The sequence below is a fragment of the Budorcas taxicolor genome, chromosome 4 (genome assembly GCF_023091745.1).
Source record: "Budorcas taxicolor isolate Tak-1 chromosome 4, Takin1.1, whole genome shotgun sequence".
NCBI classification, from domain to species: Eukaryota; Metazoa; Chordata; class Mammalia; order Artiodactyla; family Bovidae; genus Budorcas; species Budorcas taxicolor.
The window spans coordinates 13,459,946-13,474,268 of record NC_068913.1 but is presented as its reverse complement, the minus strand read 5'-3'; the positions used below and the strand labels follow the sequence as shown (position 1 = coordinate 13,474,268).

General features: G+C 38.7%; 1 non-coding gene across 1 annotated transcript; it reads left to right on the top strand.

Annotated features, from left to right (window-relative positions):
• The first annotated feature begins 9,883 nt into the window (after window positions 1-9,883).
• On the top strand, window positions 9,884-9,955 carry TRNAW-CCA (transfer RNA tryptophan (anticodon CCA)). Its single transcript has one exon. It is a non-coding gene; the product is annotated as a tRNA-Trp (tRNA).
• Window positions 9,956-14,323: the final 4,368 nt, after the last annotated feature.

Genomic DNA, 14,323 nt, shown 5'->3' with positions numbered 1-14,323 from the left:
CTTAATGGACATGGGTTTGGGTGGACTCCGGGAGTTAATGATGGACAGTGAGGCCTGGCGCACTGCGATTCATGGGGTTGCAAAGAGTCAGACACGACTGAGCGACTGAACTGGAACTGGAATACGTGTGTATATGTTTATATGGACCTCGATGCTTATAATAGAAAAGAAGAAAGGCTGAATATTTATTTGCTGATTACTAAGTTGTTGTTTTTTTAAATAGGCTTCCCTGGTAGCTCAGATGGTAAAGAATCCATATTTGATTTCTGGGTGGGAAGCATCCTCTGGAGAAGGGAATGTCTATCCACTTCAGAAAATTTATTTGCTGATTATTAAATAAGATTTTATTTTAAAAAATCAACAAAATAAATCCAAAGAAAGTAGAAGAAAATAGATAACACATAAGAAAAATTAATCAAATAGAAAGCAGATATAACGAAGATGACCGACAACAACAGAAAGTTAGTCACTTTAAAAACCTGTGCAGGATTTATTAAGTCAAAGAGACAAAGCACAAGTAATAGTAGGAAATTTTTTATCAAAATTTTGAAAAAGTAGATGGAATAGATAGATTGTAGAAAACTATAATTTTTGGAAAATGACTCAAAAAGAAATGGAAATCCAGGGACTTCCCAGGCAGTCCAGTGGTTAAGACTGCATTTCCACTGCCAGGGACATGGGTTCAATCCCTGGTAGGCACAGCCTAAAAAACTAAAAAAAAGAAAAGAAAAGAAAAGAAACAGAAATCCAGATAACTAGTTAAAAATTGCCCCACATTAAAAATATCATGCCCAGTTTTATCAAAGAATTCTTTAAATTTTTAAGTAAAACATTTCATTCTAACCTTATACAGAGTCTCTTCCAAGTAACAGACAAAAAGGAAACTTTTCACAACTTGTTTTCTAATACAACCTTCTATACCAAAATACAGATAAGGACAGTATGTGGAAGGAAAATTATAGACCATTAATGCCAAAATGAAAAACAATATTATCAAAACAAACCCAGCAGTGTATAAAAATGATGATGCATGGTGATCAGATTGAGCTTATTCCAGGAATATAAAGGTATTTTAACATTATAAAACCAATTAACATGTTTCACCACATTTGCAGATTAAAGGAGAAATCCATTTGATCATCTTGCTTGAAGCAGAAAATCATTTAGGATAATTGAACATCCATTTACAATTATCATCCTTTCCAGCATAGCAATATACATATTTATCAAAACTTTATAATAAAACATCCTTAAAGCTGGATTTTAAAATTAGGAGCAAGACAAGAATTGCTATTATTGCTCTTTTTCTCAACATTGCACTAGAGTTTCTGACCAATGAAATATAAGAAAAAGAAATGAAAACAACTTTTGGAAAGAAACAAAATCATTACCTACAAATAGCATAACTGTATAGAAAGTCTAAACAAATATAGAGTAGTTCATTGGAGTTAGTTAATAAGAGAAATTAGGAAAGTGACTAGATAGGAGATCAAATGCAAAACTCAACTTCATTTTTAAACCCCAGCAACAAATAAAGAAAACAAAATATTCTCAATATAAACAATTATAAAGTTCCTAGGAATAAATGTAACACTGTAGATTGTGATTGCAGCCATGAAATTAAAAGACAATTACTCCTTGGAAGGAAAGTTATAACCAACCTAGACAACATATTAAAAAGCAGAGACATTACTTTGCCAACAAAGGTCCATCTAGTCAAGGCTATGGTTTTTCCAGTGGTCATGTATGGATGTGAGAATTGGACTATAAAGAAAGCTGAGTGCAGAAGAATTGGTGCTTTTGAACTGTGGTGTTGGAGGATGCTCTTGAGAGTCCCTTGGACTGCAAGGAGATCCAACCAGTCCATTCTGAAGGAGCTCAGTCCTGGGTGTTCATTGGAAGGACCCATGCTGAAGCAGAAGCTCCAATACTTTGGCCACCTCATGTGAAGAGTTGACTCATTGGAAAAGACCCTGATGCTGGGAAAGATTGAGGGCAGGAGGAGAAGGGGACAACAGAGGATGAGATGGTTGGATGGCATAACTGACTCAATGGACATGAGTTTGGGTGGACTCCAGGAGTTGGTGATGGACAGGGGCCTGGTGTGCTGCAGTGTGCGACTGAACTGAACTAAACTGATTGAAAGACATTGCAAAATAAGGAAAGGCAGAGATATCCCCATATTCAAAGTAAGGAAGAATCAATATTGCTAAGATGTCAATTTTCTCTAAATTAAATGAGAGTTGCAGGGCGAATCTAATCTCTCAAAAGGGGCTTTTGAGGAACCTGACTAGCTTATGATAATATTTGAATAGAAGATCAAGGGGTCAAGAAGAATCAGGACACTCCGATGAATAAGAATAAGTTTAAGAGAGTTGCCCTACCAGCTACCAAATCTATTAACCTAAGTTAATTAAGAGAGTGTGGTATTTGTGCCAGGTAAAAATCAGCAGAATAGCAAGCCCAGAAATAGACCTCTCATATATGGAAATAAAATGCATAACTAAGTGTCTTATAATTAAATATGGATAATTATTTATTCATAGAGAAAAAAAGAAGAAATTAAAATCCTCTCTCTTAACATATAGAAAAGCATGTGCTGTGCTGAGTCATGTCTGACTCTTGTGACCCTATAGACTATAGCCTGCCAGGCTCCTCTGTCCATGGGATTCTCCAGCAAAAACACTGGAGTGGGCTGCCACTTCCTTCTCCAGGGATAGAAAAGTATATTTCCTGATAAATTAAATATATTAGGAAAGGTAAAAATTTACAAAAAAGAGAAAACATTTTTTAAAAATTGTAAAGTAATTACCCTCCAATTAAAATAAATACATTAAAAATATCTTTTAATTCCAGAGTAGAAAAGATTTCTTAAACAAAATACAAAAGAGATTAACTAGATGAGAAAAGTTTGGTACATTTTAGTGCAAATATAGGCTCCTTTAACTGCATTTGCAAAACCAATAAATCCATGAAATATGAAAGTTTATTGGTGGCTTAGACAGTAAAGAATCTGCCTGCAATGCAGGAGACGTGGGTTCGATCCCTGGGCAGGGAAGATCTCCTGGAGGAGGGCATGGCAACCCACTCCAGTATTCTTGCCTGGAGAATCCCTATGGACGAAAGAGCCCGGTGGGCTACAGTCCATGGGATCGCAAAGAGTCGGACACGACTGAGCAGCTAAGCACACACACATTTTCATATGGAACCTCATTTGATGGCAAAAACAGATATGAGGCTGTTCATGGTGTTTCTCTGTAATAGGTGTGACTATTCACTCATTTTTGCCTCGGGTGTATTAACAAGTTTGACTATAGAATTCTCTTCAGACTGTTGATCTGTTAAGAGTGTTCATAATACAGAGGATATGACCTATATCATCTTTCTAGGGAAAACAAAATCCAAATCTGAAACATGTCTGATTTAAGAGCTTCGATAGGGGATTGTAGTCCTGAACCTGAATACTAAGAATGAGAAAGGTAATTCATGATAATAGTTACTTCTGTGTGGCTATGGGAAGGCAAAAGATGGCACAGGAAAGAACATAGAGATGGATAGTATTCAAGCAAAAGGGCTTGAGGGGGTCATGATTTTATTTCCTTTCTAGCTTACATGTATGTATGTTGTTATTATTTCGTTGCTATGTTCTGTTTGACTCTACAGCCACATGGACTGCAGCTCCCCAGGCTCCTCTGTCCATGGAATTCTCCAGGCAAAAATACTGGAGTGGGTTGCCATTTCCTTCTCCAGGGAATCTTCCCGATGCAGAGATGGAACTCACATCTCCTGCACTGGCAGGTGGATTCTTTATCACTGAACCACCAGGGAAGCCCTGGTGGGCTGTATGTCACCTACACTTAATCTGTTGTAGTAAATGAGAAATTTAAAATGTGGGTTTGTGGGTGTTTTAATTATTCTCTCTTCCTTTTTGGCTTTTAAAACATGATTTCCCTTCATGAAACTGACTTCATGGCTCACTTACAAGTCATGAGCTACTTTTTTAAAAGCGATCCTTGAGCAACCCTCACCCACTACACTGGGAACAAGGCTATCAGCTGTCCTCATTCCTAAGCCTTCAAGTAGTAGATACTTGATGGATGCGTTGTCTTCCTGTTGTATTATTAAAATGACTTGTATTGCACATATCAGAAATGAAAACATTCCTCCTTGTTGCTCGGAAGGTTTTAATTTATTTCTTCTATTTTTAATGATGTAGACTAGTTATCCCCGAAATAATCTCACCTGTTTCCTAGCCGGGACCTGACTATTAAGCCTGTGGTTCTGTGAATTTAATGCCGTCGTAAAGAACAGGTGTCAGGATGCTGGAGTTTGACAACCTTGATTCCAGAATCAGGGACTCAGCACTCAGGCACTTAGGCTGGGAGCCAGGTGTTTAAATGGACAGCATCTGCCACTGCAGCCTGCCCGCCGGCCACCTCTCAACTGAGAGGACATTCATCTCCCTCACATCTCCTGTACATTAATTGAGCAAAACAGTCTTCCTGTCGGTAAACCAAAGTAATCGGAACAGGCAGGAGCTAAGACTTCAAAGGATGATTTTAAGCCATCCAAACCACTCTGAGAGTTACGATCAACCTAGATAGCATATTGAAAAGCAGAGACATTAGTTTGCCAACAAAGGTCTGTCTAGTCAAGGCTATGGTTTTTCCAGTGGTCATGTATAGATGTGAGAGTTGGACTGTGAAGAAGGCTGAGCGCTGAAGAATTGATGCTTTTGAACTGTGGTGCTGGAGAAGACTCTTGAGAGTCCCTTGGACTGCAAGGAGATCCACCCAGTCCATTCTAAAGGAGATCAGCCCTGGGTGTTCTTTGGAAGGAATGATGCTAAAGCTGAAACTCCAGTACTTTGGCCACCTCATGTGAAGAGTTGACTCATTGGAAAAGACTCTGATACTGGGAGGGATTGGGGGCAGGAGGAGAAGGGGACAACCGAGGATGAGATGGCTGGATGGCATCACCAACTCGATGGACGTGAGTTTGAGTGAACTCCGGGAGATGGTGATGGACAGGGAGGCCTGGCGTGCTGCGATTCATGGGGTCGCAAAGAGTCGGACACAACTGAGCGACTGAACTAACTAACTAAACCACTCTAGTCTCCCTGGTTGAGACGGTTTGGGGCGCATAGACTCAAAACGTGGCACCTCCCCTTAGGAGTTGTAGATTATAGCCCAGGTCTTCAGGGATTGTATTCATCGGCAGAATCTTTAGCCTCTTGGCTGAAAAGCAGAGGGGCGATTTCCACATGACAGGCCCTTGGGCATCGGAGACTCCACAAGATGGGGATATTCTCAAAGGAAAGTAGAGTAGACCTCATCAAGGGAAACTGACAAGTTCTTACCTCTGGGCAACTAGTATCGTTTCCTTTTTTGTAGAGGAAGATCACACAGCGGAGGCTCTTGAGTTTATTTATAGCTTTACCATAGGAAAGAAAACATTATTAATATGAAATCTAACACTTTATCCAATTTTTCTTAGAGTCAAAATGATTTTTATGATTTGCAATAATCTGCTTTGTTAAATTTCATATTTTCTGTTTCTTTTTAAAAATTACTTTGTAATTTACAGTTTAAAAAATTAATGGTGGAAATGAAATAGGAATAAATGTTAGATATTATGAACAAAAAACTAAAAAAATTTTTAAACACCAACTAAATACTCTAGCCCCTATGGAGCTTAGTCTATTGTATCTGTATGTACATGACTTTATTACTTCATGCCTATGTCTATGAGAGTCTTTTCATGTTTATCGAAATCGAATTAATCTTTGAAATATTTTCAGGCCACATTAGCTGAGTTTTAGACTGTCCAGGTTTAAATCCCAGGAGTTCTACAAACTATGTGACCTCAATCAGGTTACTTAATATTGTTGAAATTTTCTCATTTGTAAAATAGGATATTATAAAAGACATTTGACTTTATAGCATTGTCATGGGAATTAAATGGACTAATCCATATAAAATGTTTAGAACTGTCTCCTTGATACATAATTAGGTCTTCAGTATTTATTAATAGTAGCTGTCTATTTCTTTTTTTCGTAATTGCAACATTTAAAAATGCTAGATCTTATTAATGTCAGCTTTTCATTTGTTGATGAAATATGGCTTCATGAAAGAGTTTTGCAATAGGAAATTCAAGTCTGTGTCTTATTAAAAATTAGTTTAAAATAACCTGTGGAATGAAACCAATAAGCAAATAATACTATTAAAATTTTCTTCTTGGATTATCACTTCATTTACCAGCAGTTGCCTTGATCTGTGCCTGTATGTTTTTTGAAAAATATTGAGTTTGTATTTAGTGCTGTGCTAAGTTGCTTCAGCTGTGTCTGACTCTTTGCGACCCTATGCACTATTGCCCACCAGGATCCTCTGTCCGTGGGATTCTGTAAGGTAGAATATGGAGTGGGTTGCCATGCCTTCCTCTTATTTTTAGAATCATATACTATGCACACAGGTAAGGTGGTAGGTAAGTTCTGCTCCCAATCCAACCCCAACTTTAAATAGAGCAGCTTCAGTTTTATCTATTTTTAATAGTTGAACTTCTGGGAAATTTTGAATGAACAGTATGTTGTCAACTTAAAAATACCCAAATATTTTTAAAATTTAGTTTATACATCTGATTTAATGGATAAAAAGCTGAAGTGTTGAGAGGTAACATGGAGGAGATGACCCCTCCCTAGAAGAAGGTATAGAACAACAACAAAAAACTCTAATATTTGTAGGTGTTTTTTGTTGTCTGAAATACACATCACATTCTAAGCTATAAGCACTAGAGAAACAGAAGTATCCACATTTTTTATGGAATTGTTTTTCTGTATGTAATAATATTTAATACTTATTTGTATGTTATGTCATGATGTGGATTATTTTGTTTAATCTTTGAATGGCCTTCTAAGTACGTTTTCTTTTTTAATTCTTAATTACCAGTGAAATTTTTTTTTTAAAGTTCTTATTTATAGATGAGGGATGTGAGGTCCTAGATCAAATGTTAGGGGTGAAGCTATGATTCAACCCAGCTTGACAGGCTGCAAAATACATGCTTTTTATCAGTCCTATGAACTTTCCATGGAGAAGGAAATGGCAATCCACTCCAGTCTTCTTGCCTGGAAAATCCCATGAGCAGAGAAGCCTGTCGAGCCCTAGTCCATGGGGTCACAGGGAGTCGGACACAACTGAAGTGGCTTAGCACACACGCACGCACATACTAAGAGGAAGAGCTTCCCAGGTGGCTCAGTGGTACAGAATCCACCTACCAAAGCAGGAGATGCGGGATACGCAGGTTGACACAGGTTGACTGAGCAACTAACACACGCACTAAGAGGAAAATCACCTGGGTCTTAGCACCCATGTCATCTGTGATGAAATTATGACTTGCATCTTCTGATGGTCCATTAATTATAATGCAAACTTTTTAGGATTATAATGATTATAAACACATGCAGTGGGAAATAAGTAATTGAAAATATAATGTGTGTATATATATATATATATATATATATATATGACACAAAACATTTAATTCATAGGAACGATTAGTGATGAGAATTTTAGGCACTATATTATCCTGTTGGGAAAAACTCTTTTTCGTCCTCTTCACATCCTATCACATAAGCTATTGCTTACTTCACTCCACTTCCTAGGGCACAACCAGCCAAATACTATCTAAACCAGATGTTTGCAGGAAAGCTTTGGTAAAATGCTCCTTCATAGGACTCAAGTTTCTAACATTTCCTGTCCCATTAATGATTTTTTTCCCCTCTCTGGAAGCAAATGGAATTAACCAATGGTGATTTCCTCTGTGACTCTAACATCAGTCACACTAAGATTACTGTGCATATTTCCCAGAAGATATATTTTACATCGTGTAACGAATGAACCATTTAATTCTTAAGATTTTCCAGTGAGAAGTTCCTCTCTCAAGTTGTAGCTTGCTGTTTAATCTTGTTAGAGAAAAGAGGCAGGTAACTATTGCATCCATCTCATAAAAGATAATAACATTTTGAGGTTAACTGAGTGATTCATGTCTTACCTAGGAAAGATTATAAAATTATTTTAGAAATCCCACCTTTTTGAAGCAGTCAGAAAGTGTATGCAGAAGATGTTATCTTCAACCACTTGCCCCACCTCCCTGACCTCCAAAAATATATATATATATATATATATATATATATATATGGGTGGGGAAGTTTAGATCTATTCAAGACTTTATCATCTTGATAAGTTGGTAATAGTGAAAAGCCCTAACAACTCCTTTCCTCATCACCACTTCATAACAATTACCCTCCTCCCCATCACCTTAGCATGTAGAAAAGATACCTTCTTTTGCACAAATATGTCTTCAAATTTTAAAAGTTAGCTTGACTAGGCATCAAAGTTAATATACTTTTTATCTGTTATATATATGTTATATATATATCTTTATATATCTGTTATAATATAGTGGTACTTTCATGAAAGGAAAGGGAAAACATTTTCATCACACAAACAGGTAAGGAATACTCAATTGCACATAGAGAGAATTAGCAGACTAAATGATCCAATGATCAGTAAACATACAACCTGACTTAGGAGGCCATGAAGATGGAGTGTAGTCCCATTCTTTTGTGTTGGACCTTCTAACAAAGGGACTAGTAACTCCTTACAGTTAATTCTCGAGTGTGACAGGAGATTTGTAGGATATAAAGAATCAGAACACTTGTTTCTGGATTGTGTCTTAGTGCATTAGCGCTCAGTCAGGTCTGACTCTTTTTAACCCCATGGACTATAGTCCGCCAGGCTCCCATGTCCATGGGATTCTCCAGGCAAGAATACTGGAGTGGGTTGCCATGCCCTACTCCAGGGCATCTTCCTGAGCCAAGGATCAAACCCACGTCTCCCCTGTCTCTTGCACTGGCAGGCGGGTTCTTTACCATTGAGCCACCCAGGAAGTTCTGAGTTGTTTCTTAGAATTTCCCTCAATTCCCCCAGATCTCTTCTGAGTCTCCTGTTTGTCCAAAATTCCAGAGCCCATGGGCTGCACCCATTGCACAAATTTCATCTGATTTGGCCCTTGGGTCCCTCTCTCCTGTTAGGACTAGCTATAGTCGGTGAAATAGTTTTCCAGCATTGACAGCATTTCCGGGGAGTATTTATTCAGCAGGTTAGCCTGACAGTTGTGTAAGTATTCAGACTTTGTTTAGAGAAAGGATATACCAGGTGACTGTGATTTTCATTACTGCTAACCATTGCTGGTCTTTAGGAAATGGTTAATTTTTCTAGGAAATGCATGTAGTTGTTAACTTTAATATTTATGTTTGGAAAGATAAATACAGTTTCAGTTTGCAAAGTTCAGAAATTGCCTAATAGAATTTCTCTCTAGGGGTTCTCAAAAGATTGTCAAACTCAATTTCCTCTAGGGAACAGTGCCATAACTTTAGCCAATATCTAAACAGAAAGCAGGTTTAAGGGGAAAAGCAGGAGAGTTAAAACCTTTTTATCATAGCATGCAATTGCTGTTATATTTGACACAACCAGAGGGAAACTGCCATTCAGTAACTAGGAAGTGCAGTTTATCTTGTTGATTTATTTTAGGCGCTAGAATCATCACTACAGTGATGATTAAAATCAGCTGTTTGAATTCTAGCTCTACTATGATCCAAGGGGCCTCCTATTATGAACTTCATCAAGATAACTAGACAGGACTGGCTGAACTAAGAGTGAACAATGAACTCTATACAAGTTGCATGCCTTTAATGTGCAACACAACGGCAACTCATAAACAGTGGCATTGTGATAGTAACTTCCAGTCATTCCTCAATAAGAATTCATGAAATCATACAGATAAGGCCAGGGGACACATTGTCCTCATTTTGTCGTCTACCAGGGCTTCCCTGGTGGCTCAGAGGTTAAAGTATCTGCCTCCAATGCGGGAGACCCAGGTTCGATCCCTGGGTTGGGAAGATCCCCTGGAGAAGGAAATGGCAACCCACTCCAGTGTTCTTGCCTGGAGAATCCCATGGAGGGAGGAGCCTGGTGGGCTACAGTCCACAGGGTCTCAAAGAGTCAGACACAACTGCGTGACTTCACTTCACTTGTCGTCTATGTAATATATCTACTGTTTCTTTCCCTACTTATATGCCTCACCATCCTTTCTGGGCAGGAGAATTGGACTTCGGTGATGCACTTGTCCATTTCGTTTGGCTACTATACCCACAGCAGCTAGCGCAGGATCTGTCACTTAAACTTCAACACATGAGTCTGAATGAACAAGTGGAGTCTCTTCCTTGACTTAGGACTCTATTAAATTTTTTTTTTTTCCTGCTGATATATTCCCACTGCTATAACCTAGGTTTCTCTCTTGCTACCCTGCACATTTCTTAGCTGATTCTGTGATTTGCTAGGCAGGTGGAAAGATCTTTAGAAGTTAATTTTTCCTGTTCATTTAAAAAGCAATCATATTTGACAGTAGGACTGTTTATTGAAGAAAGTTTTGAAAATGTGGCAAAATACATGTGAGAAAATAAATATCCCCATGACTCCACTGCCCACAAATAACCATTTAATACTGGGGTGGCAGCGAGGGGGGCGGGTTCTGATATCTTGTTGAGTAGAATGGTGACTCAGAGGGTAAAGAAATATGCCTGCAATATAGGATACCTGGGTTTGACCCCTGGGTGTGGAAGATCCCCTGGAGAAGGGAATGGCAACCCACTCCAGTATGCCTGGATAATCCCATGGACAGAGGAGCTTTGTGGGCTATATATAGTCCATGGGGTCACAAAGAGTCAGACGCAACTGAGCAACTAACACTTTCTGATATCTTATGTGTTGATTCTATATCTTTAATTAAGCTAATATCATAATTACAATTTTAACATGATTTTTCAATTCAATATTTTATGATATTTTCCTAGGCTGCTAAACATTCTGAATTTCCTAGTTTGTTAAATTAGTGATGCTTAAATAACTATCTTTGGCATTTTATGCTTATTTTATCACATGCATTTTCCTATGTTAGCAACTCTATGTCTGTTCCACTTGTTTTTCTTGCTGTTATAAATCATAGTTTAACTAGAATCTCTGTACTTTTGCTACCCTATTCTTCATAAAATGTTTCCCACAATGTTTCCTTAGGATGGAAATTCTGAGTTGAAGCATAAGATTTTCAAATCTCTAGTCGCATTCTGCTAAACTTCTTCCCAGAAAGACAGTACCAGTTTACACTGGTTGGGGCTTTCCTTTCATGTAAAGATTAGCCGGTAGCTCAAAGTTAGACTGAGAAAGATCCAGCAGAGCACAGAAGTCAGGCAGCAACACGCATCTCTCTCACATGCCTCCTCTATTGCCTCACCCTGGGGGTGTGCCAGTTCACCAATTTATACCCACTGTTACTAAGGTTTTACCTCATTTTCTTTTAAAATTAGAGACCTTATCTATGAGATTTATTCTAAAAATGGCTGCTTCCAAGACTAGAGTGTTATAGTTTTAGAATTTGGCCTCTCTTTGGTTACTGGAGACTTACCGCTTTACCCAAGTGCACAAGGGCTGTATAATCAAATTCAGAGATAGGGTCATGGTTAAATTACCAGAGTCAGCATTGGTGCCTAAAAAAGTTATTGGGACTATAACCCATCATGTGTGCCTTTGGAATGTCATCCAATATAATGTGCTAAGCCGACTAACACAGACCATACCCTTCATAATAGAGTGAAGTAGAAGTGATGATTGGCAATGCTGCAAATTCATGCCCTGTGAATTTGCAAATATGTTAGATAAACAACTAAAGCCGAGGGTTCCACAAATAGTGCTGAGTTGTTTCAAGCTTATTTTTCCCTAAAATACTAGAGGAAGCGATGGCATGCATCGATTTTCATTAAATTATTCCTCCCTAGAATGGAGGGACAACTTGTCTGTAGCCTCTAATGTCCTTTGGGGTGCACTCGAATACATTTAAGGAGATGACACTGAACCAGGTACACAGCAAAATTAACTTTTATAATTTTAATATAAAAATAGGGGGCATGTCTTCTCTTGATGTTTTCAATCCTCTCCTTACTTACCTTCCCGATCCGTGACGTTTCTTAGATGGATAAGCAAAGAGAAGTGCCTACTTCTGAGAGCAGACCTAGAGTCACAGGAATAGAATCAGAGAACTGAGGACTGACTCTGGGAGCTGCTTGGTTCATAAGATAATTCTCTGGGATGAAACAGTGTCACAGTAGAGTTGGGAGGGTTTCAATCCTCTTCAGGCAGCTCACTAGTTCAACCAATATTTACTGACTGCTGGCTGGCTGTGGGCTTAGAAATCTGTTCTAAATCCGGGGATAAATCCATGAGCAGAAAACAGATTTGTCCTTGTCCTTAGGTCAGTTGCCATTGAACGTGGGGAAACAGACATTAATTACATAATTCACAAACAACTGTATAAATGCAGTTGTGTAGAGAGGCAGGGTAGAGAACAGAGGGTGCTGACTTTGCGGAGAAGATCAGAGAACACTTTCCCTGAGAAAAGCGATGACTGAGTTATGACCTGAAGCATTAACTAGGTAAGAAGAGGGTGGATGAGGAATCGAGATGGAGAAACTGTGTGTTCAGGGCAGAGAGCTGGTGGTGTAGATGGAGAAAAGGGACCATGTTAAGGAATATTTAGGACACGATCCTAATGGAAATTGATGAGGATTTGGAATGAAGGGTAGAGGCAAAGTGAGGTGTCAATACAAGCGGGTAGGTTTCTGGTTTGAGCAATTGTTTGGGTGGCGGTGCCACACCCTGAGCTTAAAAATAATGAAAAATGATCAGGTTTGGGGGAATATTTGTTGACTGGTTTTGAATATGTGTTGAAATGTTTTTGAAATATCCTAAATGAGATGTGTAGATAGCTGAGTATGGTATTCTCAGGGAACACATGGGTTGGAGGTACAAGTTTGCTCCTCATGTAAGTATTGGCTAGTGAAGCTGTGGATACAGGTAACATTACCAAGGTGAAAATTTAAGTGGGTGAAAAGATGACAAGGCATAGGCCTAGTCTGCTATGCTCAAGAGGCCGTTTTTCTCTCTGAAGCCTTTTTAAAATTAAGATTTTTTTTTTAGATGGACTATCTGTAAAGTCTTTATTGAATTTGTTATAATATTGCTTCTGTTTTACCTTTTGGTTTGTTTGGCTGTGAGACACGTGTGATCTTAGTTCCCTGACTAGGGACTGAACCCTCATCCCCTGCATTGGAAGGTAAAGTCTTAACCACTGGATTGCCAGGGAAGTTCCAGTGATGAGGCTTCTGAGTCTAATTCCCCCTCCCCTAATCTATCAAGAGAATATACTATTTCATGAAGGAGACATGGTGGTTAGTGGTGACATACTTTGTTGAAGAATCAAATGAGATGAAAATGTTAACTGGGCTAAAGGCTATTATGGACGTTGTTACTTTACTGGGAGCCATTTCAGGGAATTATTTGGCTAGATAATAGATTGGATTGGAATAAAGACAAACACAGACAAAAAGTTCAGACAACTTGAGAAGCCTGACTGTGAGGGAAAGGAGAGATTGAAGCAGTACTTGGAGAGGGATATGGAACTGATGAAGTGTTTTTGTTTTTTTTTTCATTTTTAATGGCTGAAATTTCATGTAAAACCAATTGAACAGTTCAAACAACAGGAAGGGAATATACAGAAGAGAGAAAAGATAATCAGCAGCAAAAGGTTCTTAAATCATACAGGGAAGCACTGGTCCAAAGCAGAGAATTTAGATTGAGCTAGGAAAAGAGACAGCTCTTTAATTTTTCCAGAAAGAAAGAAATCTAGATGATTGGACCTGTAGATGGGTACTTGTCTGATATCAAGGAAACGAGGCAAATCCTTCTCGATGCTCTTTATGTTCTTTGTAAAGTTCCTACCTCTTTATGAAAAGGTGATTTGCTGAGTTTGAGAGATGAGGAGAGTGGTTTGAGGAGAAAAGAAGGCTTGTGACACTGTCACTGGGGTGAGTGTACGAGTGGATGAGCTCAGCCTGACAAAGACGATGAGACTGTCCGGTGGTGCTGAAGATCCCACTGAAGGCTGGGGATTGCGGATTTACCATGGAGATCATCTGGCTTCATGTGACTGTCTCTGACTGCACTCAGTTGCTGAGAGGTAGGCATCAGGAAGGCAGCCACATGGATTCTGTCTGGGGGTTTCCTAGAGGGGAGTAATGAACAAAGCAGAAAGGCAATGAAATGTATAGTATTGTCAAACATATTATTGAAGCAGAGAAGCATGTATTCTAAATGGTCTCAGAAGGAAAACACAGAGGAAAGAGGGAAATAAACTGGGAGGAAGTAGACTGAGCATT